This window comes from Lepisma saccharinum, chromosome 15 (genome assembly GCF_977018435.1).
Source record: "Lepisma saccharinum chromosome 15, izLepSacc3.1, whole genome shotgun sequence".
NCBI lineage: Eukaryota > Metazoa > Arthropoda > Insecta > Zygentoma > Lepismatidae > Lepisma > Lepisma saccharinum.
This window is the reverse complement of record NC_139243.1, coordinates 72491409-72515919: the sequence shown is the minus strand read 5'-3', so window position 1 is coordinate 72515919 and position 24511 is coordinate 72491409. Positions and strand designations below refer to the sequence as shown.

Genomic DNA, 24511 nt, shown 5'->3' with positions numbered 1-24511 from the left:
CTTATTTATTTCTGCATATCAACAGATTGTACATTATTATTGCATTAGAAAGTGAATGGAGTGAAAATTCCTAGTTGGGGGATGCTTGGTGAAATTTCAGGATATGCATGTATGGATTGATATCACTTATTAAGTGGCGCTACTTACATACTTTGCAGCACATACAACATGTGTATGGAAGGATAGGTGCATCAAGGAGCAGAAGAGGAGGGGGGTCAGATAACCTAGGTCTTCATCTTGCACAGCAAATTACTTATTTGCACAATTTTATGATGGAGATTTTCTCATCCTTGTGGCAATTTCAAGTAAGAGGATTCATTGTTTGGAATGGTACAGCAGACTGCATCAATTGTTGGAACTTATGATAACCTAATTCACGATTCGCAAGTATACGTAAATTTCAAGATATACACCCAATGAATGTTATAGTGTTATTTAGTAAATGTGTCAATAGTACAGCGAAAAATGAATCAAAGTGATGGTCTCGCGTTTACTCATGCAAAAGTGTGGAAACTGACAAAATTAATGGATGGGTTCAGCTTCCACATAATCACAGAGAAGTCTTTTAGTGAAGTGAAAAGGGGACATAACTAAACAAGGGAGTGGTTATCAATAATAATGGGGAATTGTTGAAGTTCTTGGGTACCTTGAAAATATGTAACCTTGGCACGACGCAATTTAGATACATGTTCCATGTTCCACATAAAAATTCTTGCAACTAAGACAATAACCATTCCCTAATTAGAATCTTACCTACCTCAAAACATGAAGCACCAATAAGCATTCATTAATTATGATGATTAAATTTTTATTTATATTGTTCAATGTTCATTATTTAAAATCGATCTACTCAGGGGACATTTACTGTGGTAACACATGGTTAAGAAGTATAGATCGACCACAAGGAAAAAAACCTTGGGACGAAAAGTCCCCGCACAGCTTTCCCTTCTTCCCTCCACCTCCGGCCATAAGGAAGCATGGTCCACTCTCCCCCCTCCCCTACTCGTGGGGTACGGTGCACAGGAATCGTGGGTCTGGGCAGGTTGTTTTGCCCGTGGTTCCACTATAGTACTGGTTTACAGCATAAATGCACAATGCATGAACTGTTGATTAACAACTAGCATCTCAAAGCAAAAACCTGAAGGTAATTTTGTAGATTGTCCTGGACTATTGTATTTTCATACCAGAACATATACAGGGTGATTTCGAACTCCCATTACAAACTTAGGGGGGTGAATCTAGAAGGAAAAACAAGCCGAAAGTGCCATGTGGCAAAATTACGAAAACGGCACCCTGTGGCTGCCAGAGCCGTGAGAAAATCGGTTCACACCTCTTTCAAAGTCTGAACCACGAAAGATACGAAGATCGGCTCTGGCGGAAGTGGAGGAAGTCGTATCCAAACAATATCAGGGCGTTGAAATTGCGGCGCTTTTCGTAATGTGCAAGGGGAATCCCCAAAGGAAATGGGGAATCCCCACTACATGTGAGCGGAATCTCGCGCAAAATGGAGAAAGACGACGAGGGAACATGCTGTCACAGGACGGTCGAAAAGTGACACATGGAGGGAGTCCCCAGAGGAGCGCATGAAGTGCGACAAATGGAACATGCTTGGACAGTGACTGTCGCGCATCCCAGATGGTACGCAAAACGGAGTGATGGATGTACACGTGCATGCTACGTGGAACGCAACGTGCAATTACAATTGCGATATGAACCACTACGTGCCCCCTCCCACCGGGAATTCGTTGAACCCGGGACCTCGGGAGTACCAGGTCAGCCGGAAGTCGGCTCTCTGAGGAGCAGCACCAAATATCCACGTGCCCCACGAATGCAGGGACACCTCCCTAAAAGGCACAGCCAAAAAAAAAAAAAAAAAAAGGAAAGAAATTGGCACGTACGTATGAAGGGTTTCACATTGGAATGTACAGTATCACTTTGGCGGAAGGAAAACAGAGAGTAGCACAAACAGATAAAAATCAGTAACACAGATATTGACCCTTTGTCCTGAAAAATAGGCAACTTGTGCTAAATCTTGAATCACTGCTGCTTGATGTTTCTGTTCATTACCGATGGTATGAAGGAACGACGATGAACTCGGAATGCAGCACGTAAGCACTGCGAAGGACAGTATGAAAACATCCTTTGGTGTGCAGAACGGAAACTCACAACAGGGGCTCAATATGACGACCACCAACATCGATGCACACATTGTACCTTCGAAGAATGTTCTCATACAGACGATTGAAGACCAGTGGATTCTCTCGAATGAAGTCTGCTGCTGCCACAATCCTAGCAACCAGGTCATGCTCAGACTCGATGGGGGTTTCATAAATGAGACTCTTCATGCGCCCCCATAGAAAAAAGTCCAGGGGCGTTAAGTCGGGAGATCGTGGGGGCCACGGCACGGGCCCGGGTCGCCCTATCCATTGCCTGTCATATCTGTGGGTCAGATGGTCCCGTACGTCCCGTGCAAAGTGGGGTGGCGCCCCATCATGCTGGAACCACATGTTTTGCCTAATGGCCAATGGCACATTTTCCAACATCTCGGGCAATGTCTCTTGGAGAAAAATCAGATAAGTACGACCTGTGCGATTGGTGGGAAGTACGTATGGGCCAATTAAACGACCAGCCAGTATTCCTGCCCAGACGTTGATGCCCATTCGCTGCTGGAACCCACGAGCTTTCGTTGCGAATGGGTTCTCTTCATCCCACACATGGCTGTTGCGGGAATTAAAAACACCCTCTCTGGTGAATTTCGCCTCATCCGTGAAGAGCACCAACTGTGGAAACTGAGGCGTATTCACGCAACGACGCACAAACCATGTGCAGAAGCGAACACGTGGTTCAAAATCTGTGGGACCCATGGCGTGCACCTTCTGGGGGTGATATGGGTGCAGTTGTTGATCATGAAGGACATTCCACACTACAGACTGAGATACACCAACATCCCGCGCTACGATTCGGGTACTCGTACCAGGGTATTCGTGCACAGCATGAAGAATTGCCTCCTCCACCGCAGGCGTGCGCCTCGTCCTTGGGGCACCTATGTCCACTCTACTCACAACAAATGTTCCAGATTCACGAAGACGACAGTTCACTTTTTCGAATATGGTGTGTGATGGCGTCACACGTTCCGGGAAACGTTCCTGGTACATCGCACGGGCAGCCCTTCCATTGCATCTCGCTTCCCCGTAAATGAGCATCATGTCTGCATACTCCTCGAAACTGTATTGCACCATCGTGGGAGTTTTCACGTCCACACACACCCACAACGTCGTAATGTTCCCAGAAGATACGTCGCGTGTACGTACTCAACCAATGTGTCACGTCCAGCGCTCTCTCCATACAGTCTTGCAATACCCAGAGGGCGCAAGGGTCAACTTCGACCAGGGATAGCGAGTGACTCCTAGTATGACGTCAGCGCACACCTTCATGCATCACAGAGGCTACGAACGGGAAGGAACGTCAGTAAGTACGGGTTGGTCGCTCCCGTTCCATGTCCTTCACGTGAGAACGTTAATGACTAACGTCGGACTCGCATGGGATACCTCTACACGCTCTGCAGTAATGTAGTACAGAACAATACGAACGTGTCCCAGCATTTGTGGGGCACGTGGATATGTATTTGGTGCTGCTCCTCAGAGAGCCGACTTCCGGCTGACCTGGTACTCCCGAGGTCCCGGGTTCAACGAATTCCCGGTGGGAGGGGGCACGTAGTGGTTCATATCGCAATTGTAATTGCACGTTGCGTTCCACGTAGCATGCACGTGTACATCCATCACTCCGTTTTGCGTACCATCTGGGATGCGCGACAGTCACTGTCCAAGCATGTTCCATTTGTCGCACTTCATGCGCTCCTCTGGGGACTCCCTCCATGTGTCACTTTTCGACCGTCCTGTGACAGCATGTTCCCTCGTCGTCTTTCTCCATTTTGCGCGAGATTCCGCTCACATGTAGTGGGGATTCCCCATTTCCTTTGGGGATTCCCCTTGCGCATTACGAAAAGCGCCGCAATTTCAACGCCCTGATATTGTTTGGATACGACTTCCTCCACTTCCGCCAGAGCCGATCTTCGTATCTTTCGTGGTTCAGACGTTATTGCTCTTTGAAAGAGGTGTGAACCGATTTCCTCACGGCTCTGGCAGCCACACGGTGCCGTTTTCGTAATGGCACTTTCGGCTTGTTTTTCCTTCTAGATTCACCCCCCTAAGTTTGTAATGGGAGTTCGAAACCACCCTGTATAATTGTAAACATGTTATTGGGAATTATCCAAAAACGAACGAATGGTGCAGTGCAGAAATTATTTGTATGGCCATGAATTAATCTGATGAGTGCATGTTGAAATCTTATTAGCCAAACCACATGATGCAAGAGTAGTTACAGTCATCAGATTAAAGTTGAGTCTTTAAGATTTTCTATGTTTGTCATTATGCTATTGATTAATAAAAATTATTGTTTGATCATTTGCACAACCCTAAGGCAAAGGAAATTTTGTAACTGGGTTATTCTGGTTATATGTCTTCATCGGGCGAGTGGTTATCAATAATAATCGAGAATTATTGAAGGTCTTTGATAACTTGAAAATATGTAACCTTGGCACAGTACAATTTAGATATATGTGGCAAAAGTGAAACAATTTGTAGACGTTCATGTTTCACATGAAAACTCTTGCAAATAAGAAAATAACTGTTCCCTAATTAGACTCTTACCTCTATGAAAACATGACGCACCAATAGGCATTAATTAATTAGGATTAAAATTTTATTTATATTGTTCAATGTGCATTATTTAAAATTGATCTACTCAGGAGAAATTTACTGTGGTAACACATGGTTTACGGAATAAATGCACAGTGCATGAACTGTTGATTAATAACTGGCATCTAAAAGCAAAAACCTGAAGGTAATTTTGTAGATTGTCCTGGACTATTGTATTTTCATACCAGAACATATACAGGGTGATTTCGAACTCCCATTACAAACTTAGGGGGGTGAATCTAGAAGGAAAAACAAGCCGAAAGTGCCATGTGGCAAAATTACGAAAAAGGCACCCTGTGGCTGCCAGAGCCGTGAGAAAATCGGTTCACACCTCTTTCAAAGAGCAATAACGTCTGAACCACGAAAGATACGAAGATCGGCTCTGGCGGAAGTGGAGGAAGTCGTATCCAAACAATATCAGGGCGTTGAAATTGCGGCGCTTTTCGTAATTTGTCCTGGGGGGGGGGGGTCATGGACTATTGAATTTGTATGCCAGAATATATACTTAATTATAAGCTTGTTATTGGGAATTAACAAAAAATTAACGAATGGTGCAGTGTAGAAATTAATTATTTGTGAAGTGAATTTTCAATTATTGGTATGGCCATGAATTAATCTCATGAGTGCATGTTGCAATCTTATTAGCCAAACCACATGATCCAAGAGTAGTTACAGTCATCAGATTTTCTATGTTTGTCATTATGCTATTGATTAATCAAAATTATTTTTTGATCATTTACACAACCCTAAGGCAAAGCAAATTTTGAAACTGGATTATTCTGGTCATATGACTTTGTCGGGATTTAGGGCCCGATCTATGATCAAAGTTATGTCGACCAGGAAACCCATTATATGCTGGACCATTTGTTATGGATTGACCCATATTGGTTTATTAATAGACATTTAGCATAAGCCATGTGGTTATTCATCTAGTCACACACACTTCTGGGATGTAATGATCCCATTGTAAGTTAATTAAATTGTTACCACCCAGAAGTGTTCATGACTGTACTCTGGAAAAGTAAATGTTAAAATGCAGGTTTTCATTTTCGAAAACAGAAGTCTGGTTACATTCATTTATTGAAAGGGTGAATGTGTCATTCAGGCTCTTCATGGGACATGTTAAAATTTCTTTCAGATTAATAAAATATTGTTTTGTATCAGTGACCAAATGCATCCTGGTCTTTGAACAACAGCCAATTCTACTAAAGTTCAGAGTATTAAATAAATACAGTCGAAACTGGTTATAATGACTCCGAAGGGACCGCCAATTTACGGTCGTTATAGCCGAAAGTTGCACAACCGTTCTTTTTTTCCATAAACATTTCAAATCCATAAGTTTTATGTTTTATACTTGCTGTATGTGCTATAATAGTCATGAATGAAACATCATCGTTCCAGTTACTGAATTAGAAAAAATCTGGGGTCATATTTTAAAACAAGCCAGTTTCATCTGCATTGAATAGATCATCTGGGTTGTAACCTTCACACAAAGCAGGCCACTTCTTAGATAGCCCCTTGTCTGTTACGCCATCAGGTACACCGGCAGCTTCGCCACAAATTTTCCTGGCGACAATATCATGGCGAGTTGAGAAACGTTGTATACAAGAGGAAGAACAACTGAAGTTCGAATTGCCCAATCGACGTGCAAATTCGTGGCTTTCACTTGCAGAATAGGTCCGTTGATCAGCACATTACTTGTTCTTTACTGCTTAAACCATCTAAGTAAAGCTTCTTCAATGTCTTTGTGCTCAGATGATCTTGCCCACTTGATTTGTAGAGAATTTTGTTTGAAAACACACTGCATTTCCAAATTGTAGAAATTGTTGAGTGTTATACACCCAATTCCTTCGCAATGCAGACGTTTGTTTCCCCATTTTCTAATCGCCATATTATGTGTGAATTTTCTTCAATATTAAACACTTTCCTTTTCTTTGGCGACATCTTAACAACGATGCTTACCTTGACTATTTAACAGACATACTGATTTGAAATCTACAATCTACTGAAAACTAGAATTTGAAAATAAGGGTTGCATTGTTGTCAGCAATCCCCCCGCCCAAAAAACAAATCAACATTGGATGTTATAGGCGATACATTTCTCCGAAAACGTGATAAAAATACGTGAGTGATGTCGTTCTAAGAGATTTTTTAAATATAGTATTTATATAGGTTTTAGATGGGACTGCTAGATTTCACCGTTACACTAAATACGTAGTTACAAACGATGTCGCTATCAACGGTTTCGACTGTATTTGTATTTTTTGTTACATACTATCTGGCACCTTTGGCCAATTGCATTGATGAACACAATTTGAACCCAAAAACCTTTTACATAAAATTACTTAGGTTGACCTCACAACATGCTTTTCCACCAAAGCAGAAAAAGTAATAAATAGTGGGTATGAAGGAAACTAAACAAGGATATGACATGTATCACTTAATTTATATTAATATTATGTAACACTACAATATGCACTTTGATGTTTTATGAACTTAGAAGGAAGCGTAAGCATTTATTGTTGTATGAGGTTTGACACACATACTATTTTTTCCATTAACATTCCTCACCTTGTGCCAAATTTCAGGCTCCTTGCATATTTGCCTTAAAAGTATGTTATATTGTGTCCCTAAAATACATCACAAGTTGGGACTTCTGTCCCCGGCTGTGTTTGCAATTATCAACCTTCGTTTGTTTGAATGTAGTTCTTGCAAACGCCTGAGGGCTCTGCTGGTCATGCCCTCCTTTCCAGCAATCGCAAAATGAGTAAACTACTCTGTCGTTACAACTACTGGAAGCAACATGACTTAGTTACAGGCACGTGTCTACAAGGCCACACACATGCACGTCGAAAGCAACGAACCTGAGAATGGGGGCAACTGCATTGAAATGCTTCTTTGAGTATTGTGTTATAACTTTGTGAAATGAACAGTGCTCAGAGTTTATTTCTACTAGGAGTAACAGTTCCATGATATATGACGATGTTTTGGAAGATCGAACTACCAGATTTTTGTCATGCCCGCAACATTTGTACATACGTCCTCAAGTATTAGATTTGAGTTCTGATACGAGACAGACAGACAGTCTGAGGCTCAGTCCGAAAGGTACAAAGTAGAGACGTGAAGTATGGTCTTGGCGGAAGTGACGTCACCTAGTACAGTTCGAAAGCGCCAAGAACAGAAGCACGCAAGTGTACAGCTTGCAGTACAGATGGTTGCTGACTAGGTCACGTGGTTTCTGCACTCGTTGTTCATTTGTTTATAATCACGGAGGTAGAAAGCCAGCAACACAGGTAAGTATACGTTATGGGCCAGCAAGTTGTTGGTTATACTTCTTCTAACGTGTGGAAATGTATGTGTACGAACACTTGAAAATGCTGTGATTTCTATGGTGAAAAATGATTGTTTAAAATGCGAGGAAAACAACGAGTAGTCAGTTTTATCTACTGATCGTATTTGGCGCTGCAGTCGAAGTGCAATTCGAAAGACGTGTACTTCCAGTCGACGACTTGAAGACCGCACTCCAAGACCATACGCGGAGGATGCTCGCTTCAAGTACGGTCTTGCACCTTTCGGACACGGCCTGAGTCTTCTTATTGGAATTTCCAGAAAAATGATGTTTCATGATGTCTGTATTTCCCTCATGCTAAACAGTGGAGACTTCCATCGGGATCTTGGTTATGATTAGTAAATGACAAATATATTTTGTATTTAATTTCAATTATCATTGTAATAACATTGTTTGAACATGAATAGGCATTTTTTTAATGGATACCACTGTACAGTTGAATATTCAGAAAGTGAATGATTGGTAAATTCTTGGAAAATCTTCGCATAAAATGTTAAGAACTGCATTGTATAAGTGTATGTATATTTATTATTTACTGTTGGTTTCGTTTTCTTTTTTGCTAATCAGGACAATGAAGCCTGCAACCTTCTGTGATGAAATCATTTGTCACTCAACACACTCAACCATCAACGTGGCATTGTGTAGTTACCAATACAGATGAGGCTGTATATGTTGAATGCGAATTCTCTGAATTCTGGGAATTATGTGAAATTTCTTTTCAACAATTCATCATTTGTCCACATTGTTGCAAACTTATCTAGTCTAGAGACTGCAGTGATAGTAACATGATGCAAAATAACTCTTTGTTAGTTCGTATCTTGAAATGGATGCAAATAGCTGGCAGTCCAGATGCACCCACACATTTTAATAAATGTGGAAGTGGGGGAAAAAAAGGTAGTCAAAATGAAACCAAGAGATAATTTATGATTTCAAAACAAGAAAAGTGATGTATAATAAGCTAAACACAAAAACACATATTTCAAGTTATCACAATAAATTTGGAGAATATCTATGTGGTGGTTAGTTGTTATAATCGTGACATATTCTTAATGAAAAAAAAATGAATGTAAAAGTTACAAGGGCTAAGCATTTATAATCTCAAAGTCCCTGTGACTAACATAAATCGAATTTCTTGATGCTATGTCGAATTAATTCACATTGGCAACATTAACAGTGGTGCTAACATTGAACTGATGCAACACCATCAAGTTTCAAGTGCATTTTAGTTGTTCTGTAACTACCATGCAAAGAGGAAAACTTTGTGTAAGTCAGATTGCTTCCACAATCACCAACATCTTACTTGACATTCATTTTGCATATTATATTAGGTGTAACTTCTTGTAGATAAGTGTATTCCTGATCATATTCAGGCCTCAGATAATGACTCAATTCTGCTCATTTTTTATAATTAATTCTAAAAGTTTCTGCATGAAGTTACATTTTTCCAGCTGGTAGCCGATTGCATTTTATTCTTATTTATTATTATATTTTAGAGAGTTTGAAAATCCAAAGTCATAGTTCTGTATTTAAATTTCAGTATTTTTACATTAAAACAAATTAATGTAAATTCCTGTCGATGGTGGACAGGAACACCACACTTAGATTCCCCTACTACAACAGGTAGCGCTGGGAAATACCAGACGACATGGACACAGACGAACATTGAACAACAGGGCACCTAGCGGCAGCCGGAGAACTACAAACATTAGAAGCACGCCAGGCAACAGTACAATAAGTTCCAATGAGGTGGTGGCAGTGGCCACTGAAATTAATAGAACAAAGAAAAAAGGATAAAGTGAGTACTAGTTTCTCTGTATTCATCTACTACCGCGTCTCTCATTTCCCAATTATGAATAAATAATTTATATGAAAATATAGTGAGTTTTGTTATGGATAGTACCGCATGTCTGAATAATCAGATGATTGTGAAATGTGCAGATTCTCTATACAGTTGGATTTTGTAATTAACACGATTGCTGTGTGAACACAGAATTTAAGACAGGTTTGAAATCTTTCGATGACATGTGTGGCTCTGATTGCATAATTTATTCTTATTCTTTTGATTTGTTCAACTTTTCTTTAATTTTACAAATGATATAGGAAGTTAATAAGCTATTATAAGACAAGATGAATTCACACATACAACTTCCAGTATGTAACATTTTCTACTGGGCCAGGCTTTTGCACAGTGGTCCAAGCAAATTCACCATTAACTAGAAGTTGTGAAAATAGATTCATTACACTTGTGATTCAAGAACAGAAAGCCACTGGAATATAAGAATTCTAGAATTGAAAGCTACCCGTGGTTATAAGATGAGAGTCATCTTCTGATGATGTAATATAGTTTACTTTGTAATAGGATAGACCTTTTTATCCAGTTAGCTTCATCTCTTTACAAACCTTTATTGATGCCAATTCTGGTTTCAAACTTAGTTTGTGTACTTCTAAACTCTAATCTTAAAGTGATGTCTCATAATCTGTTCTTATGTAGTGTTGCATTTTTAATGTGCCATAACTCAAGTTTGTGAATAGAGTAACAAAGCAACAAACAACCAGAAGTTAATGTTTCAAGTTTCAAGATTAATTAATTATTGCCCTTTTTAATAAAATGGGAAATGTTATTGAGTACATGATATTTTTCCAAGAAAACTGCTTCTTCGTATTTAACACCTTCATCAATCATTCAGCAAAACAGGCACCCTTCATAGAACCAGGTTCTGGATGCCATGAAAATGGGCAATCCTGAAGGAGTTCATGAAAACTAAATCACATGTTGAAGTTACCCTTCAGTCAGTGCCAGACCATAGTAAGTATGACCTGAACATAAGCAGCGGACCAGGAAGAGAGATACAAGACACACACATTTACTTACTGTCACTTGTGTCACTTCAGATATACTATGAATCTAAGAAACTATGAGAAGTTGCTCTTTGTCAAAACTTTCGATAGTCATTGAAAGGGTTTTTAGAGAAATCAAAGTAATACAATTTTATGCAAACAACTAAAAAATAAAAATGAAGAAAAAATAATGCAGCTGAGTTACCTGAAATATTTAGACAAAGTTGAGCCTCTTGTGCAAAATATCTTCAGAAAGCGAAATTGGAAACAAGTCAGCATTCTTCTTTTTCAATTCAACGATTGGACAACAATGTAGTGCTGGCAGCTGCCAAGTTGCTTCTTCCTGCTTCTATTCTTCAGGATGCAGGTGGAAATGTTAAGGTCAACTCACACATGAGCTGGACAGAGAGTGATGCAATTCCTCGCATGGAAATGCAAAGTTTAACAATACCAGAATATCAGGTTGAAGACAGTGCCAAAATTATTGTCAGAAAAAGAGTAATGTTGTGGTTGGCCAGTCCAGCTTTAGATGACTAGTCACAAAAGTGGTAATGAAAAGTCTAATTCAGAATAAGCACAAGAACTTAACTAACTAATTGTTCTAAAATTTTTAAAGATTGCAACAACTACCAGGTTAGGGGTGGCAACAAAATCCAGGTAATGGGTATCCATATTCAAATCATCTGATATTCATTCATTTTGGACACAACAGATAATCTGTATATACTGATAATTCTGATAGTACAGAGCTGATGGATGATTTGTATAATGGAACCACCAGCAAATGAACCTGCGCAGACCCACGACTCCTGTTCACAGCACTTCTGCAAGGAGGGGAGGGGCAGAGGTGAGCATGATTCCTTGTGGACAAAGCGGAACGTTTCGAGGGGAGAAGCATTTTAGCAGAAGGTTATTTTGTTTGTGGTCACTCTGTAGGAAATCCGTGTAGTGAAATATGAAAATGACAAATAAAAGATTGGATCGCCTGTAAAACAGATATCTGGATAATCCAGATAATTCGGATATCCAAATTATCGGTATATCTTCATATCTGAATATCTGATGTTTGGATATTTGAAATCCAGATAGAAAATTTTCCAACATCTGGATAACATTTTATCGGGATTTGGCTATCCTTATTCCAGATCGCACTAGTATGTTGTAGTAGGTGGATGCAAACAAATACATAATGTGAATAGGTGTGATTTGCACTTTGAGCAATGAAAAATAGATGTGTGATGGGTAGAATTTCTAAATGTATTAAAACGAATTATGGCATAAGTCCATAATTGCTAAAATTTACTGGGTGTACTTTTCAAATGTTATACTACAGAATTCACATATGTGACTGTAAAATCAAGTGCAAAAATCCCAAGAAGAAGCAGAAAAATCAAAATTGCAAACCTACTAAGAAATTCAATATGGAAAATAATCTAACACAGTTATTTTTAGTGGTTATTGTTTTATTTTATCTGTGACGTTCTGGTTGTATGTATCTCTTAGTGTAGCTTGAGAATGTTCTGGGAAACCAGAACAAAATATCGCAGACAAAATAAAATAATAACCACTAAAAATTTCTGTTAGATTATTTTCCATCTATAAAAAGTGGTTATGCGCATCTTTAAGAACACAGGAATACCATATACAGCAGCCGAGAAAGAAAAAACATGGAGAGAGGTCAAGGAGTTGGCACGTCACAGAGCCAAATGGAGGCGTCTCACTGAAGCCCAATGCTCCTGATGGAGCAAAAGGAATTAAGTCAAGTAAGTTAGTCTAAGGGCACAGTGCAGGTGGGTAGTGTTGGCTTGGAAACTATATGATAAGTGGTGGAGTAACCTAAGTGCCATCCTAGAATCTGTCAATCATGAAGAACTTATTCCTTTCAAAACTTTTATAGAAGGCTTGTCTCCTTTGACAGACCTTAATTCAGATATTTTAATTCCATTAATGAAACGAGTTTGAGTTCAGGGTAAATGAATTTAGCAGAACTGCTACTCTTGTACAGAATAACACCTAGAAACTATGACAAAGCCATTGAATTGCATCCTACATAAGTATTTCATATACAGCACAGCACACGTACTAGGGTTGAGAGAACACTACCCTGAACAAATACGAATCTTACTCATATGAATTTCTGCTGATATAATTACGGGGAAGTATGTCTCAATATGAGCCAGCATTGGCAAAATCTCTTGAGTTTGAGGAAGAAAGACAGCAAGGGGGGGAGAGGGGAGGAAGGTGGTTGAGATTTGTTGCACAATCCATGCAAGTCACTCAAATAAAGAATATCAACCTGAGGCAATTGTTGAAAGAAAGCTGTTTAGACATTTCACATATGAATTTTGTGATAAAGGGAAGGAGGGATGCGAATGTCCACAATTATTTTCCACCCTCTTGTAAGAAATTGTATGCTCTTCCCCACGGCACTCAGAGTTGACTGGGTCTTTTTAAGTACTTTGAGTATCAACGACTGTTAGAAAAGTTAGAAAAATTCAAAGAAAAGTAAAGACTTAGAAGAGCTTGCAGCACTCTAAATAATTTATACAGTAAAAGCCAACAAGTCAAAAGGTTTCATTCATTAGGCATTATTCCTCAAATCATACTAAAATTGGTTGTTGGCAATTACAACAAAAAAAGGTACACATTTCCAGAATAAGGTTGAACACAGTTATAATTTCGAAATAATGTGTGGTAGCACTTTAGTTACCAGTCACTTCCTTATGTGGGAACTTTGGCTGAACATCATAGTGGGCAATGGTGGATGGTTGAGAGGGCAAAAAGGAAAAAGTCATGTATTAATTAACTACAATAACTACTAGGGCTCAGCTGATACAAATACTGATGTATCCGCATTGGCCGATACAAGTGGTATTGAAAAGTACTGGTTGAAATTTTCCAACCGATACCTTCCGATACCATTGTTTTTGAGTTGCTAGAACCAAGGCCAAGAGCAACATTTGTCCTTTCCAAATGTTTGCTCACCCTTCCTTGAGACAGATTAGTTTTACAGAGAATTACTGAACAACCCCCCCCCCCTCCTGGGAAGCAGATGATTGACAAGATCAAAGGCACGGATGGCTAAAAGAAAAGCTGTGCCCAAACTTCTCGAAGGCATGTAACTACCTGGTAGGTAAAGGCTGTGTGGAAACAGAAGACATATTTCATTTTAAATTCCTGCTTGCACGCTCATGGTGGATGTTTTAAAAACTAGCATTACTACCATGCTTGGCTGTTTCCGGGTCAGATGATTTCGGAATTCTTGCAAAATACGTGTGAAGGCCGCTGTGGAATTTGAGTTGTTTTATCTACATTGAAGTGACGCAGGAGGGTTGTGGATTGTATGATTTCTTTTTGCACTATTCCCATCTGTGTCTTTTATGTAACTGTTGGTATCAGCCTATACCACAGTGACTTGTTTTTGTTGCAAATGACAGAGAATGATGGACAGCACGTATAAAGAGGCATTATTTTAATAACTTTATTTGCATATATTTTTACGTTGCATTTCTCCCTCTCCAGGTTAACCCAAAAGGCAGGGATGAATAGTATTTACATGAAACTGAAGAAGAGACAATCCATCGATTTTTCTATTTTTTCTTTGTAACTGCAGCATGTTAAAAAGTCCAGCAACATTTCAAAAAACCTCAATGTTTGCACCCTCTGCGTCTACAGAGAAGTTCACAAAAAAACTACCAAATGTCACAACACATTTTAAAGTATCATAATAATTTTTCTTTTTTTAAAAAAGGGAGTTCCCGGTGCATATAGCACAATGACATGAAGGCACATTTAAGGTATGTGGGGGTAGGGCTAGATACATTCTCGATATCGGCCATTTTTGGAGGTGTGTGATCAGAACCGTGACACTCCAGCTGCCTTTACCCCACAAGGTTGGCCCCAGGTATCCATCGATTTGAGGCTGGGTGAGCCCCAGAGATGCTTTAGGGATGGGGGGAGAAGGCCAGAATAATTCTGAAATTACATTACCATCCTGGGAATTGAACCCGGGTCTCCTGCATGGAAAAAGACACCCTACTGACTACACCACCATGACTCCAAGTATTATAATGCTGCAGGAGAATAATTAGATACTTATTTAATGTCATGAAAGGAATGTGATATGATGAATTTGTAACTAGCTTTTCTTATTTTAAAATGGAATCAATTGCAAACACAGCATTTCCCAGCTGTGAGATGAGGTTTAGATGTTGCAAAATTATTTTTTTTTTGCTGAAAATTTCTAATTAAAAGTTGCATTTTCAGAAGGATGATCTAGAACTGGCCGGCCCTTCTTTACTATTTATGAATCATGAATCACTGGCATTGAGTATTGCTTTATGAAAATTGGAAATTTGAAATATTACACATTTACAAGATTAAAGAGGTATTCTTTAAAAAAAAAATACAAGACTAATTTTACTTACGTTTTGTGAGTATCCGGTTTTCCTTGAACGACATTTCGAGAACAACTGTTCCTTTCTTCAGGTTATTACATTACATGGGCTATTCAAAATACATCATAGCCACGTCAAATCTTTTCTCCCAAAATTCCAGGAATAAGCATATAGGTTTGGTTATTAAAAAACGAAAAATTGGAGTACATATTATGAGACGTATTCGCCAGTGGAGGGGTCTTCCCTACATTCCACCGCGTGACAAGAACCACCAACTAATATTTCAACCTTGCCCGAAACTCCCAACTAAATTCCTAAACCATTCAATGTGTTCTCGTACGTCTCGCCAGTAGCGCTAGAAGCTATGACTGGAGGGCCACAAGTTAAACTTATGTTCGTATAATGTGATTCCAAATAAATTTAATAAACTTCCTAGGGAAACCACCTTTCGTTGTCGAATAAACGCTCGCTATAGGTAATGTGGAGCCTAACTTCCACAATAAATCACAAAGTCTTTTATTTATTTATTTATTAACAAACTATACCTTTCCTTTAGGTACACCCTGTACGTTACGTTGAGCCAAACCTGATTAAGTCTTCAAATTGTTAGTTATCAAATTTCATAACACTATCCGACTTTCTCATTTAACTAAAATGTACCCCCTTTTTAGGCACACCCTATATGCTGAATTAGACCAAACTCAAATAATCCTTCTGATTATTCATACGAATCTTGTGCTTTGAAATTTCATTTCTCAAAGTGACAGGTTATACTAAACTGGTATGCCACCTGGGATCAAAACCACTGACAATTCCCGCGAGAGATGAAACTAGAACTTTACTTAAGCCTATGCCACCATACTAGATTCCCTCGAAATTACCATGGGACTATCATTCCGATAACTGAGAACACCATTTCAAGGTAGTACTGGTTAACAACTTAACAGTAATGTATGCCCCTAGATATCCTCATAATTCAATTATTACTGATAAATCTCAGGATGAAAAGTGGGAGGTGGGCTTCCCCCCCTTCTGGAAAGAAACTGGTATTAGTACACAAAATGCTAATATATTCTACACACTGAGGTATCCTTTGGGTTAAATTGCAACACCGCGAGTTAACAATAGGAACTTTATTCATTAATTAACATGAAAAGAATTCGTAAGTTAGTTTCACAATCATTAATGAACGCTGAAAAAATAAAGGCCATATGTTAATGACAACTACTACATTTTTACTGGTGTCGGTATGAAACAATTAATTGACACTGCTCAAAACTTTCTAGAAGTACACCGATCTGTGACAGACAACACTTTAATATCACTCAAAGGATGGCGGTGTACCTTTTATTCAATCTTCCCGACTCTGTGCATCTCTTACTGATATGGATGCGTAATAAAAATAAAAAAAAAATCAGCCGGAATTCAAAATGAACTTATCATTAGACTTTTGTTTTTAAATGAGACGTTGGTCTTCTAAACAACGAATTTTACTGAGATTTCAGCATCTACTTTGATAAGAGCTAAATCATATGATATCATGCGTCACGTGACCTTGACCTAATTACGCCTTTGCGCTACATACAAGCCAATGAATGAGAAATCAATACTCTTTTACAGACAATTTGAGTAGATTACCTATGTTGTTCATAAATGTTTATTATGACTAGTCAACGATATTCTTTCACGTAGGTATTCTTAGAATCCTTTGTTACCGACCACGCTATGCGGTATTGCGTTAACGCGAATATGTTATGGCCATAACCCGTTGCACACGAATGCTAGCATAATACAGAATGCGATGAATAGTGGTTTTCTCAATTATCCTTACATCAGCATCTGGTAGTCACTTAGATAAAAGAATTTTACGTACTTACATAGTCACTGTGCATATCAATCATCAATTCCTGTAAGCCGAAAAGAAAAATTCACTCATCCTTCGTAATAACGTCCATCGGCTTCATATTTTCATCAAATCGTCAAACATCAACTTTCGTGCTCAAATCTTTCTATTTAGATCAACTCGTACGTTCATGATTGAGCGGATATCCCTCGATTTCCATCATCATGTCCAATTTACTCGTCCATTTTTTCTTCTTTTCTCTCCAGAATCCGTTTTCGTTCCGTCCTTTCTTCCGGGTTTTCCCAAACACTCCGATCCTGCCGTACTCTCTACCTCAGATCTTATGCACATTCATTCTTCCCAAGATGAATGCATAAATCCCAGATGATATCGTATTAATAGTACAATTTGCATAATGTCATTACTTAATTAAATTATAATTCACAGAAGTATTTTTATAACAAGCGACTAAAAAAAAAATAAGAAAGAAGACTATTTCTTTACAAAGTGTCAACCGAGGACATCTATTGAGTACCATTGGTATTACAAAAGAACTTCAAATGTATTACCGCCTACTGCTGCCATCTCACGTGCAAACAATAAATTAGGTAACTTGTTACGCTAAATAAGCAATTTGAGGTTGGCAGTCCTGAATCAAATATCTTACAAATACTCACTTGAGTATATAGCAAATTAATTCACAGCGGAATGTCGCTTATGACAAATTTTGTCATAATATTAAAACCCCTTAAAAACTTACAAGCCCTTCGTTATAGCTAAGTCACGGTATAAAACCATCTCAGGTTAAAAGAACACTTCCACAATGAAACTGTAAAATGTTAAAACTATGTTTTATTGTGGAAGTGAAGATTTTATACCATGACTTAGCTATAACGAAGGGCTTGTAAGTTTTTAAGGGGTTTTAATATGTATCCCAAACAATTTCTCCCTTTTTAATAACCAAACCTGTATCCTTATTCCTGGAACTTTGGGAGAAAAGAATTGACGTGGCTATGATGGCTATTTTGAATAGACCATGTAACGTAAGAACCTGAAGAAGGGAACAGTTGTTCTCGAAATGTTGTTCAACAAAAACCAGATACTCACAAAACGTAAGTAAAATTAGTCTTGTATTTTTTAAAAAAATACCTGTTTAGTTGTTAATAGTGAGTAATTCGCACAACAATTAACTATGAATTTATTTCCTCATCAAAATTATTCAATATGTTAAGAAACAAACATTTAATGAACAAAATTGAACATGAAATATCACAATAATTTTCAAAGAGAAGATTTAAACCCTATTTGAAAAGAGGTGGAGATTATCAGTGCAATAAACTTTATCATCATTAAAAATAAATTTGTCATTAACGTATCACAAAATCTGTGTCCATAACTGAATATAAATTTGCTAGTAAAAGGTGGCCACTGTAGGATTATGATAAAATTCAAGTATAATTCCTGGTATCTAAGGCAAACTTTCCAGAAATTCAAGGGTACAAGCAGATGGTTTCTCTACTTCAATATATTACGTATTACCGCCTCTCACCACTCACACACACACACACACACACACACACAAATATATTAACAATATAAAGCATAAATGAGATTCCATTGCATCAAAACATTCTAATGCAATTCAATTAAAAGGTTCAATTCAATATTTAAAATATTTTATTAAATATGTGAAGTTTACATTTGCCATTTCACATAATTAGACATGAAATACATCTACAAACACAAGTCGCAAATGTTACAGGATATACTAATCTATAAGAAATTGTTAATTGCATATGAATTTCAAACTCAAATTTACCTAATCAAGTTCAAGATATTTTGATATCTGGTAAAAATGTTTTCAATATAATTATTCAAGCATTGATTGGTTGATTTATTTTACTTCACATTTCTGCCACTTTTTGCTAATTGCAAAGATGAGGATGAGTAAATTGATGAAGGGATACTCACAAAGAACATCCATTCACAGGCTGGGATTCAAACCTAGGACCAGGGTTGTTAAAGGTCCATGAACCCATAAATTCTATTGGGTTCCGCTGCAGGACCAGAACCTTTTTCCTCACACAATTTAAATTCGGTCCAAGTTGCGTATTGTTTCAATGAAATAAGATTCCTGGACTGTATTCTAATCAATCCTGGAAAAAGGTTACTGGATCATATTTTAATTGATCCTGAATAAAATTTCCTGGACAGTATTTAAATTCATGAAGGAAAAAAGGTCCTGGACCAAATTTAAATTCTTCTGGAAAAAAAAAAAGTTTCTGGACTGAATTTCAATACATCCCAAAAAAAAGGTTCCTGAACAATATTTAAATTGATCCAGAAAAAAGGTTCCTGGAGCAAATAGAAATGCTCTAAATATGAAAAGATTTTACAATGTCTAGTAGTCATTTACATTTGAGATTTTCTCTCCCAGTTGGGAATTCAGTTTATTTGCAATTCCTGGACCAGGGTTGATGGATTAAAAGGTACCTTCTAAAAATGTCTATGAGTACGTTATACATTGGAATGCCACACTGCGATTGTAGAAACCATAGCGAAGGAAAAAGATCATAACGCTGTTGTTCTCTCGTGAGCCACGTTCAAAAACCTCCCTTGTCGAAGTGTTACAGAATGCAATGAACCATATTAGTGTGATGTCACATTGAGTGCAAGCAAACCCGTCACGTGTTGCTCAGGCATCCGATGCTATCAATGAGGTAACGTGAGGCTGCACCTATCATAACAGGGACGGGCAATGTTGCTACATTAAGGGAAATTATCCTTTATGCAAGGAAATTCGGAGTAAGTGTGGCTGTTCATTGACAAACTTTTCCAGTGCCGACTCCACCTCTGTCATGTCCCTAAAGAATTTTGTTCGTCACTTGGTTGCCTAAGATTTACATTGCAGTGCGATGGGATGGTTATTCAAACGTTCTTTTCAACGAAGGCAACAAGCAAGTGAACGACAACAAGTCTGCGCAAGTAGTGACTTGAGAGGTCTCAACCAAGAGAAGGAACACACACGAGAGAATGGGGCTACATGGAGAGGGATAATGTGACTGCAGCATTTGCATTTGGCCCATTTGTGCCACTATGCGCGGCCTTGTTCCTTAGATTCTCGAAACAGCCAGCACCTGGATAAGTCTTTCATGCTCACAAGTGGATAATTGTTTTTCGTAAGGTCCGTAATGAGAACCAGGGTTGTTGAATGAACTTTTTTCTCCACAATTTAAAATTCGATCCAAGTAGCATATTGCTTCGTTTCAATACAGAATTTGGACCCTATTTAAACTGATTCGGAAAACAATATTCCTGTGACATATTTAAATTGATCTCGGAAAAAGGGTTCTTCGACCGTATTTAAATTGATTCTGGAAAAAAGGTTCCTGGACCGAATATAAATAGATTCGGAAAAAAGTTTTCTGGACCGTATTTAAATTGAGTCAGAAAAAAGGTTCCTGGATGGAATTTAAATTCATCCAGAAAAAAGGTTTATAGATTGTATTTAAATTCACCCGGAAAAAAATGTTCCTGGACCAAATTGAAATACTTCACAGATAAAAAGTTCCAATCATGAGTTTGGTGATTTCAGTTGGGAATATTCAGAAAATGTCCCTGCAGAAGGAGTTCTGTGGCCTGAAATCCTCGTTTGCCTACAACGTGTTGTGGGTGTTGCATAAATCTACGGGGCTGGTAGAAATTGCCATTCAAATTTCACTGTTAGAATCTGCTTATTCCCGTAGAGTTAGGCACCACACACAACGCCATGCAGGGAAGAGAGTTTTTCAGGATCTATATGCCCAATTTTTATTGCCAGGGACTGTTCAGGTAAAACTTTTACTTTACAATATTCCTTGTGTTAGAAAGAAACAATAGCGGCAAAAGCACTTAAAACACACAATATAGATAAATGGCGTTGTATTTCTAAAATGTTACATCGATCAATAAACACAATTCAGAATCATATGTTTTGGAGTCAGTTTGTTGGAATACATGTACCAAAAAAAATGAGGTTCATCCAAGATTTTATATGGACCTTATTGCATGCAAGTACTCAACAGAGTGAAATAAACCCACATTGTTGTTTCTATCCTAAAGAAATATAAATCATATCTGATATTATATTTGTACATAAACGTTCACCGTTTTAGGAATTAAACATTGTTCATACAAAGAAATTTCAAACCAATGACACTTAGCAAGGCAAGCTAAAAATAAGGAAAGGCTGCACGATAAGTTAAAATAGGAATCTATACGTATTCCATTACTGTACTGTACTTCCCTCTGGATTTTTTTCGCCTTTAGCAATTATCCTTGCCTGCCAACGTTATACATTTGTCCTACCATGAGTTCAGAGAATTATTCTGTTTTATTATAATTTCCAATGCAGCTTTCTTTTACTTCCTCATGTAGCGATTTTCCGTAAAAACCTGGTTTAATATTTATAAAATTACCAAAAATCCTACAATTTCTCAACATCGAGTGTTGTTTGCGGTAACCCGCTCATGTAACGAAAGAAGTGATGTAGTTCTAGAAACTCGCAATAGGTGGCAGCACCTGTCTTGCTAGCTCGGCTGTTTTCATAATGATGCCATCGGTTCATGACGCAACCAGGTTATGTTTTTTGCAGTAAAACAAAAAAAAACATTTAAAAAAGAAAGATACCGTCACAAAGAGTAACATTTACTAATCGCAACATCATTGATTTTCGTCATGTTACATGCGAACACTTCTGAATGAAGTAAAGAAAGTAATTACTCCCGTAACCTTCTTTCCAAATGAGCATCTAGTTTAATGCATGTCTTTTTGTGTTAGTCTTGTAATTTATCGTAAACTACAAAAAGCATCGAGGTTCTTAAACAAAGCAATGAAATGAAAGCCACGTAGGTAAACATTGTAGTGTTGTATCTTATGAATGCCAAGTGTTGACACTTTTGATTAATCAAGTTTTTGCTGGACAAAAAGTTATAGTTGTTGTTGTTTCTATCCTAAAGAAATATAAATCATCTCTGATATTATATTTGTACATAAACGTTCACAGTTTTAGGAATTAAACATTGTTCATACAAAGAAATTTCAAACCAATGACACTTAGCAAGGCAAGCTAAAAATAAGGAAAGGCTGCACGATAAGTTAAAATAGGAATCTATACGTATTCCATTACTGTACTGTACTTCCCTCTGGATTTTTTTCGCCTTTAGCAATTATCCTTGCCTGCCAACGTTATACATTTGTCCTACCATGAGTTCAGAGAATTATTCTGTTTTATTATAATTTCCAATGCAGCTTTCTTTTACTTCCTCATGTAGCGATTTTCCATAAAAACCTGGTTTAATATTTATAAAATTACCAAAAATCTCAACATCGAGTGTTGTTTGCGGTAACCCGCTCATGTTACGAAAGAAGTGATGTAGTTCTAGAAACTCGCAATAGGTGGCAGCACCTGTCTTGCTAGCTCGGCTGTTTTCATAATGATGCCATCGGTTTCTGACGCAACCAGACCTTCTGTGGGAAGTAAGCCTGAACTGACACACACAATTCTAATCACGTAGCAGCATGAGGCAGTTGTAATTGCCGTTTTGGTAGTTCGAATTGGCATCGCATGGACTTTGCCTTTTTCAGCAAATGCAATACCAGGGGGGTATGATTCATGTACTAGTTAGTAACGTCAATGAAATAGAATAGATGAACATTTGACGATTGTATGTGAAAACGTAGATGTACAACGTTTGTGAGGGGGCAGAACTTGGAAATCAGCCCCATACTTCTTAGTGAATGATGTGCTGTAAATACGTTTTGGGAAACACGACAGATACCTATACTAGTGCATGAAACATCACATTGAACTTCCAAATAAGGTATGAAAATTACGTTCTTAAAGTGTGCCCACAGTATTTGGTGTTATATTGGGCTCACCCCAGTTTTCCCAGTGTTAGCACAAACTAGTGCAAGTGCCCAAGAAAATAGTTCCGGTTGCATAATGCACGTTTACTAGTACTTTAAATGCACAAAACGTATTTAAATTAACTCCCCCAGTGAAGTTGCTCACTTTGAACTTCCTGGCAAATAAGTTTGAACAGATAAATCATTATTGAATTTATGTAATCGTGATTCTTGTAAAATTGGAAAAAGTACTGACCTAGAATTCTTAATTATTTGCAAGTAGAACATTTTGGTGTTACCAGGTTGTGTTTTTTGCAGTAAAACAAAAAAAAAACATTTAAAAAAGAAAGATACCGTCACAAAGAGTAACATTTACTAATCGCAACATCATTGATTTTCGTCATGTTACATGCGAACACTTCTGAATGAAGTAAAGAAAGTAATTACTCCCGTAACCTTCTTTCCAAATGAGCATCTAGTTTAATGCATGTCTTTTTGTGTTAGTCTTGTAATTTATCGTAAACTACAAAAAGCATCGAGGTTCTTAAACAAAGCAATGAAATGAAAGCCACGTAGGTAAACATTGTAGTGTTGTATCTTATGAATGCCAAGTGTTGACACTTTTGATTAATCAAGTTTTTGCTGGACAAAAAGTTATAGTTAAGTTTAAGCAAACATGTACGTTACAATATTGAAGAGTTTGCTAAAATTCTTATTTAACTTTTTACTCATTTATGCAAATGTTGGAATTACTGATTGATGAACTTGAAATTGACAAATGTGATGTTCGCAAAGTAATTGTTCACTTCTTGTTATTGCTTGCTGTTCATACAAAAGTTATTAATGCAAGATAAGCCTGTGAAGATTAGAAGTTGTTGTTAAAACGAAATATTTGAACAAAGTTGCCAAAAGTTCTTAAAACTAAACTACAAGTACGATAATTTAACCTTGCCATACCAATCAATAAGTGTGGGCATACATGACTTGTGTAGTTAGTGGTGAAGGTAATAATAGTGATAATTATACTTTCCGTCCGTTACTCGTACGCAATTTTGGAAATTTCGCCTAACGTTTATTTTGCATTGAATTAGGCATAAAATCAGAAGCCTAGCATACGTCCCTTATTACAAATAAATATCTGTAATTTAGTTATACACATGAGTAGCATATGATGCATATTTGATTGGGTCGAGATTACTATTACAATTGTAATTGAGGTGCTGTGAACAACACTGCAAATACCTCACGCCGCTTTCCAACTTCAGTAATTTTGTAAGGGTTCTGAAACGTTAATATTTTTTTGATCTCTGCCTAGATTTATAACTTGGTAGCTTACTTTTCTTTGTACCACCAAAGCAGAATGTTACACTCGACAAACCTAAAATCTAAACTGTGAAAGCATGCCTCAGAAAATTTATGAAATAAAAGTTGCAATTTTTCA

At 37.8% G+C, this 24511-nt stretch overlaps 1 protein-coding gene across 1 annotated transcript in view; it reads right to left on the bottom strand.

Moving 5' to 3' along the window:
* The window catches only part of LOC145999740 (uncharacterized), a 105761-nt gene that overhangs the window by 29102 nt on the left and 52148 nt on the right, over positions 1-24511 (bottom strand). The window lies entirely within an intron of this gene.